Source organism: Acipenser ruthenus, chromosome 25, assembly GCF_902713425.1.
Source record: "Acipenser ruthenus chromosome 25, fAciRut3.2 maternal haplotype, whole genome shotgun sequence".
NCBI classification, from domain to species: Eukaryota; Metazoa; Chordata; class Actinopteri; order Acipenseriformes; family Acipenseridae; genus Acipenser; species Acipenser ruthenus.
In genome coordinates this window covers 16039924-16052659 of record NC_081213.1, presented here as the reverse complement: position 1 = coordinate 16052659, position 12736 = coordinate 16039924, and the positions used below count along the sequence as shown (strand labels likewise).

Below are 12736 nucleotides of genomic sequence, written 5' to 3'. Positions count from 1 at the left end.
GCTGCTACTGCTGGGACTGGTAAGACAGTATCGAAACTCTTTATTCTAAGTTTAAGTGATTAGTGGGTACGCTGCATACTCCCCAAATGAGAAGAGGGTAAACTCATTTTACCCGCGTTTACTACGACTACAAATTCACCACAACCATTACACACAACAACAATACCGACCATATGCTCAACACAGTGGCAGACAAAGGGTTCGGGATCAGCGACCCCTCCTTCCTACGTCATGGCGCAGAACGCGCCCCTAGACGTCATCGTGGGCGTGTTATTTTATGGAGGAATGAACCATCACCAGCGCAGGCCAGTTACTGTTTCAGTAAGTGTCAAATCTAAATTAACTAACAATATTTCATTTTACAATACGGATATGAAAGTGCTGTCTCAAATTGTGTAGTTTGTTTATTCGTATTCTGATAAAGTATTTGCGTTGTTTTATCGGTAATGCCTGTGTGGGGTTTAGTTTTGAGCTAGCTCACTGCACAGATTCACTCACACACACAAGACCGGGGTACGGAACCTTTGCCACAGTTTCATTAAAATATATTATGACCATTTGATTTTGAAATCGGTCTTAATGCATGTTTATTAAAATCTTGAACGCCATTATATAAGAATGGCCCACGTCGTAAAAAGACGTCGTTACGTGGGAATCAGATTTGTATTTGTACGCTATTTGTTTATTAGGGCTGCTTTTATTTCTGTTCTGTGTGATCCTGTCTAGTCAACGCTCCAGTCGTGTCAATTTCATTTAGTGAAAGTAAGCGTTATTAATACAGAATACAGTGCTATGCAACAATCACGTACTCTGTGTGTGTGTGTGTGTGTGTTTATTTATTTATTTATTTTATCATGTTATGAAAAAACACAGCATTTGATGTGAACCGGTACTAGCATCTACTGGTGGACACTTCACTTGACAGTACAAATGACAAATAGTCAAAGTCATGGCATATCCTTTAAATAAATTAGAAGCCAACTTTGAACAGACAACACACTTGTTTTGATCTGAACACGGTACTTTGCAGTTTGTATTGAACGCTGCTTTCATAAAACCCTATACCAGCCTCCATTAACGAGTTGTGTGCTTTGTACAGACAACAGCAGTTCCCATTCTATTGTTGTACAGTAACAATGTTTGTTTGTTTGTTTGTCTCTCTCTCTCTCTCTCTCTCTCTCTCTCTCTCTCTCTCTTCCCCCATTTATCAATTGCAACAGGCTGTATTATGGTGCTGCAGCAGGAGGAGGGGTTTACATAAACTAGTAGCACTGAAAACTGACGCTCTGTACTGAATTCTGCTGGCTGCCGAAGTGAAAGAGGCCCAAAGGATTATAAACTAGGATTAAAAAGAGTGACTGGAGATTTCTTCCAGATTTTCTACACCCCTTTTCTCACCTATGCAAACAAGGCTGCACTGATGGCCAATGAGGTATGTGCAGAATATTAGATCATTATTGATTTCAGGTTCAAATTTCCAGGAGAGGCAACAAGAAGCACAATGCCTCTCTGTACAATGGGTAAAAGAGAACATAAATGCCAAATGAGAAAGCAAAAAACAGAGGAGTGATTACCCTGAGGGGACAATGGAAATGATAATTGATGTTTGTAGGCTGTAGGTCAGATCTGTGATGCTGCACTGCTTCCATCTTCTTCTAAAATAAGTGACTTCCAAGGCAGTTGTATAGTTTATTTTACATTTTGTAGAACTGATTCCTTGGTTTGAGTGACCGTCCATTATTGATGTTTTGTATTTGCTTAAGTGTTTAAAATTGCTGTCAATTCTCGCAAAACCCTGGTTGTACTATTAAAACTAGATAAGGGTTTGATCTTCTTTTTTTTTAAAGACAGGAACAATAACAATGAACTCTGGTAATTTCAGCCCACATTAGCCCCTGTCAGCACTTATTTATTGAATGGAAAAACACAGACAAAGCCAAACTGAATTCTTTGTTTGTGTGTGTGTGTGTGTGTTTTTTAGCCATATAAAATGTGCTGTCGTAGCACTGTATTTCACATGTACAGTCAGTGAAGCTGCAGTTCCAAAACCTACAGCAATGTGCTTTTAGATTCTCTGTGCCCCTCTCCCACTATTACAGTCAAACTACTATGGGTCTATTAAAAGACCAAACTGTATGGCTAATCTACAGTATGATCACAGCTGGTCCAAATATTGGAATTTCATGGATTTGTTTTTATTTATAGTCACCTTTTAAAGAACATCACATTTTGCAGTGCTTGGTTACTGGGAAGTGGAGACATGGAGCATGGAGGAGCTGCAATGGCATCTGGGAATTAAAGTTCTTGTTTGAGGTTCATAGGGTTAAATACAATTTGGGACTATCATATGTAAAAAAACATGTTTTATTAATTATTTTCAACCTACACTTTGAAGTCCTTTAGCACCGCATTCATAACAGCATCTTAATGTCAGTGGTAGACTATGATAAATAGGATGTCCAAAAGTATATGTGTTCTGTGTTTTGTTGTAGAAATAATCTAAATTATAATCCAAGTAAATTGATCTATTTGTTTAATCTCTAGAGGAATTACTCACCCTCAATTTGAGAAAAAAATAAAACATCAAATAAAGATGCATTTGCAAAGATACAACCTCAGTTATGCATATGAGCCATTTATACTGTAACAAACTTACCTAGTGTACAATAACCAAACACCTAGGCCATAAGTGTATACTAGCACCGAGCATAAAACATTCAATACTACAGTCCCAGCAGGTAAATCAGTACAGCAAAAAACAAGGATTTCACGAGAACCAAGGGAGTAAATTTTAAACAGAATAGATTTATTATATCTATTTGTATATAGTACTAAGAACAGGTGTACCCTGGAGTAATCAGAACAGTAAGTCTTAAGTAAGATCAGAAATCTGGCAAATATCAACCCTGACTCAATGGTAAGCAAACTAAACATCCATGTTGGCAGAACAAACAATATCCTAGAACTATTAGTAGAAGGAACTACACCGCAATGCTAATCACATAAACATGGCAATTGGAAAAGACAAACTATATATATATATATATATATATATATATATATATACACACTCGCATACAATATACTTATTATATGTACAGGCCTTTGTACTGATACATACAATCACAATACTAATGTATAGCAAAACCATTAATAATCTGCCTCGCTGTTGGAACTTGAGTACACCCAAAAGAAAGAGAGGGAAGGAGACACCAAAAAAATACAGGCAGACCAACCAATAATCAGGCTGTTCATTCTATGGCCCACGCGGTTGCAATAATAATATCCAAGTGTACGAGTACTTAAAAGTTTCAGTCCCGGCTTGATATTAAAACGCACCCAGAAAGTAACAAACCAAACAAAACAAACCAATAAAGTTCCAGAAAAATAACACAACAATCCAGCAATCCCAACAAGAACGCTCTCCAAACAAAAACCCGAATGGCCATTCAAAAAAATATTTGTAATCCGAGCTGCAGAAAAAAATAGAAAAGGATCAATCTCACCCGGTTTTGATGAATCCGTGTGCAAGTCCTCCAGTTCATACAATGTTGGGAGTCGCCATATGCTTGAAAATGTTCTCTCGTTCCGTTGTCCCGTAACAGCAGTAAAGTATCAAAGTAAATATATAAATCAAACCAACTGGATGAAAATAGGTCCCAAAACGGAAGTATTGCCCAACGAGAGTTTTATCCCAAATATAAACAATGTACTCAGCACACGAACTAAAACAATAATTGCCCCAAGAGTTTATTTTTAAACCAGGCAAGGATATAAATTATATATACAAAATATTAATATATATGGCAAAATATTAAGGAGCTAAGTAAAAAAACGCTGTAATGAAATAACTAGGATTGCCTGGCCAGGCTTACTGGCATTCACTTAAGAATGCGCAGGTGCTACGCTTCTTGCAGCACATTGTGTGGCGGTTGCCACAATACAAAGGAAAAGTTCATTTTTTGTAGTGGAATGCTACAAACTCATCTATTAGGTATATTGGTAAAGCTTATTGTATATTGATAAATTAACATGCCTGTAACAACAACTAATCTCTCCTAGTCTTCATCCTCTGAGTTAGAGGAGTCCTCTTTATTACTTGCCTTCTCTAGACAATGACTCCCCCGTGTCATGGATGATTCAAGATCGGGCAGCAACGTTTTTGTTCGTCTTTTCTCAGGCAGTCAGTCACGTTCCTGTTTGTATACTCGGGCAGTCGTGTCTTTTGTTGGCGATTTTTAATACACGCATCACTATACTCGAATTTAAGACGCAGGCCATTTTTGAGAAGAAAAAATTGGTTTAAAAAGTGTGTCTTAACTTCGAAGGAATACAGTAAAGTCTTTAAACTACTAAAATTAGTCAGAAGAGTTAATTAGGCAGTATTTCAGCACAACTCAGAGACCAGGTACACTTTTGGAAATTGAGAGGAGGCAGACTCTGGTTAGAGTGGTGTGAGTGTACAGAATGGGGTACCAAGCCATGTTTCACTGTTGAGTTATCAGGATCCTTTCAGAACCAACTATACAAAGCTGTGGGATCAATCGGCTAGTTAATTAGTAAATGCAAAGCACATGTTTGCTTACAAAAAGGGTGCAATGCTCTTTTAAAGGGGTTGAATATTTGCCTATTCATTAACCTGTTTTGTTCATTGCTGATACTTAACCCTTGTGCAACTGAACCAACTTCACTGATTCCAAGTTCTACTGACCTTTTTTTTTTTTTTTTTTTTTTTTTCATTACACCAAGGGATAAAAATCCATGCAAAATGCTATAACATTATGGGTAAAATAATGCTTTTAATATTATAAAAGTAAGCTTTAGATCAAAGTTTTAGTTTTTTAAGTAGCAATGGGCTGGTTGTTTTCATTATTAATGTTGTCTGGATTAAATTTGTGTTAATTATCCCCCACATTTTTGCATGTATATAGATAACCACTTTTCAGAAATGTCACAAAACTTGCTAAGGACTATCATATACTTGTGGAATATGGAAGGTGATTGCCTATCCAGTTATTGTCTTATGTTATTTTAGAATTGTGTATTCCAAGAGAATCACATGTCCAATTGTGATGAAACTTGCTAAAGACATTCTTAAGCACAAATTATTGAGTATATGCCTGTCAGTATGTTTGATCTTTTGTCTGGAGATCACACCTATATTATCTAGTTCCAATGTTTTTTTTTTTTTTGTTTTTTTTTAAAGGCACATATTATTAGTGCCAGAATATGGGGATATTTGGAAATCTTCTTCTTCTTCTTCTTCTTCTTCTTCTTCTTCTTCTTCTAAGCAGAAAGGCAGGGGATGCATTCAGTACAGTAATCGTACACAGCTCTGGGTCCTGGTAGCTGTCTAACACTGGAGCGTTGGTCTGTGGCGGGAGGTGACTTTTAAGGGGCGCCAATCAGGAGCTCCCAAGAACAGGAAAAAGGAGACCCAGGGCCTTGCTTGAAATTGTAGTTCCTGTACTGAAATTGCACAGAACAAGGAGCCTGAAACCTTTCTAATGCTCGAGCCGAGAAAAGTTACTACTATGCACAAAAACCAAGCAGCACTTAAAGATCACAAGGCTGCTTTTTATGCACAGGAAATCATGCTTCTCTATAGGGTACTGTACAACTCGCTATTAATGCTGGTGCATTTAGAAATTAATTATTAATACAGAAAAGCACGCCAAGTTACAGGAAGTGTTTTTGTTACTTGTTAATGCTTTATTGAATCTAAAAAAAAAAACATATTAATTTGTTTCCTTGTTTGTAGTCAATTATTATACGACAGTGGAATTGACTGTCCAGCTGTGGCAATGCGCCCCGCCCCTGTGTGTATTTGTGTGTTATGTGTTGTGTGTTGCGTGCGTGTGTAAATGTTGGTGTATAGTCATTGGTACACAGGATATAAACAGGTCTGTGTTTCACGTGTATTTAAAAAGTGTAGATTTGTATTTAGGCACGAGGAGAGCACAAATCACTTCACGTGCTGGTTAAATGTAATATGTGAGCACGGGGTTGCACAGAATTAATTCACGTGCTGGGATTCAAGTGAATAATTAATTAGTAATTGAGTCCCAGCACAACAGTATATATAGAGACACGTAGCATTCAGTCGGGGTTAGGTGTTCGGTGAGTGGAGAACGGGATTGGAGACGGAGGTAATTGTAAATTGTAAAAGTAAATAGTTAGAGTATCTGCTCACTGTGTTTGTTTGTCTGTGTAGTCCGTTTTGTTTGTCTGTTTATTTTGGCGAAAGTGCCGTGCCCTGTGTTTTTGTTGTTTCAAACCTTTTATTTTCTGTTCTGTTATTAAATGCTGAGCGAAAGCATTCGCTCAGCTTCACCAAACCCCAAATCTCTGTCTGTTTATTTCCTGCATCTGGTCTGACGCCACCCACTCCGGCCATCTTCGTGACACGAGCTTACAGTGTTTTCCTAGGGATTGCAAGTCATTATATCCTATGATAAACCCAATGTCATGAAGACTTTTTAAACCTCAGTTCAGTTTAACTGAAGGAAAAGGACCCTGAGCTGTGCTTTAAGGGCCTGTTATGAAACTGACACAGACTTGCTCATTCACAATAGTTGTAGTTTCAATAATTTGAAACCGTCAAAAATGGCTACAGTATATTATACTTAAATACACAGTATTTTCATGATTTCTGTTTGGGAAGTTCTGCCTTATTCAATGTACTGATTAACAGCTGTACTGTATGTGATGATATTTTTCTGTCGGTTAGGAAGGACTGTGGAATTCCCTGGGGTATTCAAAGAAATACAGATTTGAATTTGAGACAGCTAGAAACTTGCACAACTCCAACTTAAACTGAAAAACTGCATTTTTAATTTACTGTAAATGTTGTGTGTAAACCCAAGAGATTGTAGCTTATTTAATTTAAAAATAAATAAATATATAAAGTGCTCTGGCTTGGTTCAGCTACCCAATGTCACGTGCAGCAGCTGTAAGACAGATGTGTCTCTCCCCTTGCTCTTAGTTCTATAATGTTCACTACACCTGCCCTTGTTGTCAACTGCATTACCTCACAAAGCACCTTGGCACATTGCAGGTACTTCAATGCTCTACTTCTGATCAGCTTCATAAAGTAGCATAAAGGAATGAAGTTGACACTGGCTGGGTTTACATGCATTTGAAAATCGACTCTACAGTCATGACTGTGAGACGTTGTTACACGAATACATCGTGAACCAGCAAAAGGGCGTCCTTTTGGCAGCGCAACTTTAAGGGCAGGTCAATCGCTTTCTCATGATAAAAATAGTTGTAAAAACCCATGTAAACCGGAGTAGGAATCGTGCTTGTGGCTCACAAGGTTTCAGCTGTCAAGATCCCGTTCTACTGAACTTAATCTCATGTAATCTCCAACAGAAAGGCCGTATAAAACATAGACACACACACACACACAGACACACACACACACACACACACACGCAATTATATAAAACACATCCGTTATTGGTAAAAGCAGTGACTGGTACTCAAATGCAAGCCCATGCTTGAGTTCTTTTAAAGAAAATAAATGGCAAACATTTAGAATGTCCATTTTACTTTTTTTCTGAAGAAAATATGGGTTGAGGAAGTGTCTAAAAAAATGCTCAGACTCCTACAATGCCTGAAACTCAAACAGACTGATAACATCAGAACGTGCCACTCCCTGTGTGTGTGCACATGATCAGTACAGTGTTTGTCAGCCATGAGACCAAATGACCTTTGACAGTACTGGCACTAGGGATGGGCCAGAATAACATTTCCACGGTATGACCGTCAAAAAAAATACTGTGGTAATCTTAATACAGTACATCATGCAAATTATAAAACAAAGGCTTACAAAAAATGGAGAAATACTGTACTACTGTAAATTACTTAAATTACTGTCATTCACCAAAAATCACACTTCCTTCATGGAATGATTTCAACTTTGGCATTTTATATAATACTATGCCAGAAAGCTGAAAAAAAGTGATAGCAATTTAACTTTTTTTTGTTTTAAAGACAGTTAAAATTTTAAATGAACACCCAATATATACAATATGTTATACTAGTACTGTATGTAATTATTATTATTATTAATAATAATAATAATAATAATAATAATAATAATAATAATAATATCTATCATTTGCTCAAAACAAGGTAGAGCTGGAGTATAAAATAAGTAAATAAATATATAAATAAAATAAGTAATTTAAGAGCAGAGATGAGTTGTTTATTTTTGGCATGGGGTAGATAAAATACGTATAGCAACACCACTAAAAATGTATTTTAATACTAAGACATATGTTATTGGATTAATATCTACAGTTCACGTGACATTGCACATGTAAGCTTCCAATGGTGTTACTAATGATTATTGCACATGTGGAGTTTGTACAAAAAAAAATTAATCTTGTCTTGCCTAAAAAAGTTGAAGTACTGTAAATAACAAAAATAAGTATCTATCCCACTGCAGTCACTCCTCTCTGCCATTGAGACATTTAAATTTATATTCTGTATCGTTGACGGTTTCCTTCAAAACTGTTCTCAAAATACAGTATAATCCGTTCACAAAAAAGATCCTTCTCAGACACTTTGCTGAGGCTGCAAGTGTCATTGCTTGATTTAGTGGCATGTTTGCAGTAGAAAAATGCCAAGGCAAAATGGCGGTCATGGTGGTGATTGACAGCAAGGTAGAAGTGGGTGGAATATTCAGCTTGAGACTAGGTGAGAAAGCGGAGTAGTACCGAGACTTGATTTTACAAGACGTTGAATAAAAAGGTGTTCATATGGAAATGGTCTTTTCCTTTTTTTTTCAATTTCAATTCCAATTCATTTTTAAAATCAATTCCCAGTTCTAATTCCTTTGAAGGAGTTAGAACTGAAAATTGATATTTTAGAGACATAATAATTGTCGTGATTGCTCCACTGCTTTCATTTTGAAACCAATTGAATTGACTAACAGTGACTTCAATTTAAGTAATGTGTTGCCACTTTGAGCAGATCATTTGAATACTGCCATTTACAAATGTGATCAATTATGTGTTGGAGTATAATGGTGCAATTAGTTAGATTAAAGCATAGTAAAAGAAAGCAGTGAGGATAATTACTACTCTGATTAACTTAGCTGATTTAGCTGGCAGTATATAAGATGTTAGTGTTGATGGTGAGGTCATACATCTCCTGTGATTTGTTTTGCGACACACTTTAATATTGTAAACAATCAAGTATGCCAGCCACTCTTAAGCCTACAAAACTGGCAGATGTGGACAATTTATTGGCCCCTACTAGCAACTGGCAAACTGCAATTCAAGTCATCCTACCAGAAGAGGCACACGAAGGTAAGTTAATCATGTTAATAAGCTGACATTCGTGTTAATTATTCAGCAGCGAATGAGTAAGAGAGAGTTAATTGAGTGTGCTTCCAGAAGTTTTTTGTATTTGTAATTTGTATTGACCATTGTGTTTGTGTATTTTCAGACAAAGCATCCTTCTATTGAGCTGATTAACACACCACCCTCATGATCTGACCACACTCAGCCACCTGCCTTCTCCTTTACTGTAACCACAAAGTGACCTCATACATCTCTCTATGGATAATGCTGCCTTCCGTGAGCTTATGGCCACTGCCAAGCCCTGCTAAATCTACATATTTTGATCACTTAAAAATACAGCAAATGTTTCCCTTATTGACACAGTACCTGTTATACTGCATTTAGGAACCTGGCAGCCAGTTTAGTTTGCTTCCGGTAAATGCTTGAACACACTGCATAGAGCTGCACAATTTCTTTACAATGCCTTCAATGAAAAAGACACCAGCTGCATCAAATATCAAAAATATTTGTGCTTGATCGCCCTGTCCGGTAGAAGAAGGGCACATTTCATGTGTCTGTTGTTATTTTTACATGCATTTATTTATTTTTATTTTGTTTGAGAATTTACAGATGGTGATAATAGGAGGGTTTTAAAAGGTGGGCTTGAAAACCAATATATTTATACAATTTAGCATTAACAGTTTTTCAGGTAAGCATTTATGTATTTAATAGCTCGAGAAAATGTGACAATGCTATTTTTTCTGCTTTAATACATATGTTTAATCGTGAATTATTTTGAAATATCTATTTTTAGATTGTGAAATAAGCAGTTTTTTACCGTGAAAGAATTGGAGCCCTAACCATGCACAGTGTCATGGCTGCCTGCAAGAGGTTTAAGGGATCCCATACAGCAGACAATATTTACCACCGGTACCAGGAGACCATTGCCTGGTACAACCTTGCCCACCACATCTCGACCATGGTCATTGACAATGCAGCCAGTATGCTGAAGACCTTGCTCAGGAGGAGGAGGAGCTTAAAGCAGAGGGTGAAGAAATGACTGTCACCGATGAATCTGATTACCTTCCCCCTGAACGCAGCTCCTGTTTAGCTCACGTTCTGCAATTAGCGGTTAAGGATGTGCTTCAGAAGGCTGGTCAGATTAGCACTGCCATCTCTAAGGTCGCCAGCTTCATTTCACATGTTAGGAAATCCACTACTGCCACAGAGATCCTGAAGTCCTCTCTGATGCTTGTCCTGTGCTTCATGCTGGAACAGCTCTGTTCTCTTCTCCATGTACCAGTCTCCGTATTGCATCAGCTTGACTTCCCAGGCAAGCTCACACCATATGAGATGAAGATAGCTACTGAGCTCTGTGATATCCTGCAGCCCTTTGAAGATGCCACTGACAGTCCAGGGGGAGAAAGTCATCACCTCCAGTATGGTAATCATTTGTGTTCGAGGTGTGTCATCGACTCCAATGTCTTAGATATACCTACACCTATAAACTTGTTGCCACACTGCAGGCTGCTGTGGAGAAGAGGCTTGCACTTTGAGTCCCTGGATAACTTCAGACTTGCCACCACCCTAGAGCCTCGCTTCAAGTTAGACCGGTGCACTGAGGAAGAGGTTCTGGGTAAGAGACCTGAGCAGCAAAACATCAGCTATCAAGCCTCCTACACCCTTCAGTGAGTGGTCACCTCCATCTCCATCTCCATCTCCATCTCCACTTGCAAAGTGAAGGAATCTCACAGAATTCATGAGCAGCAGGAAGTTAGCCCCAATTTCAACACCAACCCCACTCTCCACCCAGAGGTTCAAGACTAACCTCGCTCAGGCAACTGTTGCAGATGACTCTGAGCCACTCACTTTCTGGAAGGATAACAGACACAGGTACCCTTGCCCAGCTGGCCTGCAAGTACCTGACGATAACTGCTTCATCAGCACCTGCTGAGAGACTTTATAGTATCGCATGGAAAATCTTCCACCCAGAACCTGTAACTGTAACCATGTAACCTGGCAGAATTTGAAAAGCTCTTGATGATTTGTTGTAACAGCAAGTTGAATTAATTTGGTAAATCTGTATAGGAATTGTGTAATTGCAAGTTGTACACGGGTTTGACAAGTTGTATATACAGTATGTTTGCGCAATAAAGCCTATGTCGTAAAAGGAATTGGAATTGGAATTGATTAAAAGGGGAATGGGAATTGGAATTGATTTATAACGATGGTTAATGACTGTGTGGCGCATTTCTCAAAAAATGGTTTTCCTGACTGGTGACTGCCAACATTGGTACAATATTCAATGTAGTGTAGTTCTTGGCAATCCTGAGCCAGAAACCTATTTTTGAGGGTAAAATGAAGAGAAAATATCATACCCAGTAATTCCGCATTGGTAGTAAGTGGATCATATTTGGGGTACCACATTCAAATCTCTTGCATATATATATTTTATTTATACACACACACTGTACCTTTGTTTTAATGATTTTTTTTCCCCATTTGTTTTGACAGTGAACCTTGAGTGGTTGGACATGCTAGACTGAGGTGAGCCGATGGTAGGTATCTTATGTACAATTTTCCATGTCAGATTGTAGAATCATTAGAAATCTTTACTTAGACCTAACCTGTTTGCTGCCTAAATGCATTCATTCCTTTCGCCTTACTCAGTCTAAGCTTCACTTGTAAAATACTGAATTCGGCATATCCTAGTCAGTGCTTCCATGTTCATCCCTCTACCCCCTTTCCATGGTCTATTTGCATGTTCGACACCCCTAGTGGTCACGCTGTCATTCCATCACTAAACTGCACCAAGCTTCGTATAGAGACAGTCAAACCCTTTGCAAACCTGCCAGACATGTCTCTGTTTACTTACACAGCTTGACTGACAGGCTTTGAAGGTAGTGCCTTTCATTGGTGTTACATCTGTCACTCTCTCACAGACCCACATTCCCAGATCACCTGCACAGAGGTTTTTGTTTTTAACAGTGCAAGCAGTTTTTATGGCTTGCTACTTCAACTTCATGTATAATATTCATTATGTTGCCCTGCTTGATCAGGGGTTGGAATAGCTTGCTGATGCCCATATTAAACAGTAACTGTTTATTGCTGTTCTGAACTGATTCAAACTTTCACGTAATTAAAGGGTACATCAGCACTACATGAAAAATAAAACATAAACTATCCCACCTTGCTGTTCCGAATGTATTTGGTCATTGTATAATAATCTGTATGCACCCAAACACCTGCATAATGCCACACTGTCCAAAATCACTGTTCTCAAGCATCTCATCTGAGCCAAAAAACATGACTTCCGCATGTACCCTCACATGTGCTCTGTAACGTACCACCGCATGCCCAGTGAAGCGTTGTATAAGCTATATTACCTCCGTGTGGAAACATGGGGTTTTGCTGCATGGGGAACCATTTCACTGCCACGTTGT

At 38.1% G+C, this 12736-nt stretch overlaps 1 protein-coding gene across 1 annotated transcript in view; it reads left to right on the top strand.

Annotated features, from left to right (window-relative positions):
* Positions 1 to 222: 222 nt before the first annotated feature.
* LOC131696649 (transmembrane and coiled-coil domains protein 1-like) overlaps positions 223 to 12736 on the top strand; it is a 49810-nt gene continuing 37296 nt past the window's right edge. Inside the window, exons 1-3 of the mRNA XM_058999616.1 lie at positions 223 to 321; positions 1221 to 1432; positions 11808 to 11851. The gene's annotated coding sequence lies outside the window, so the exon portion shown is untranslated. The remainder of the gene's footprint in view (positions 322 to 1220; positions 1433 to 11807; positions 11852 to 12736) is intronic.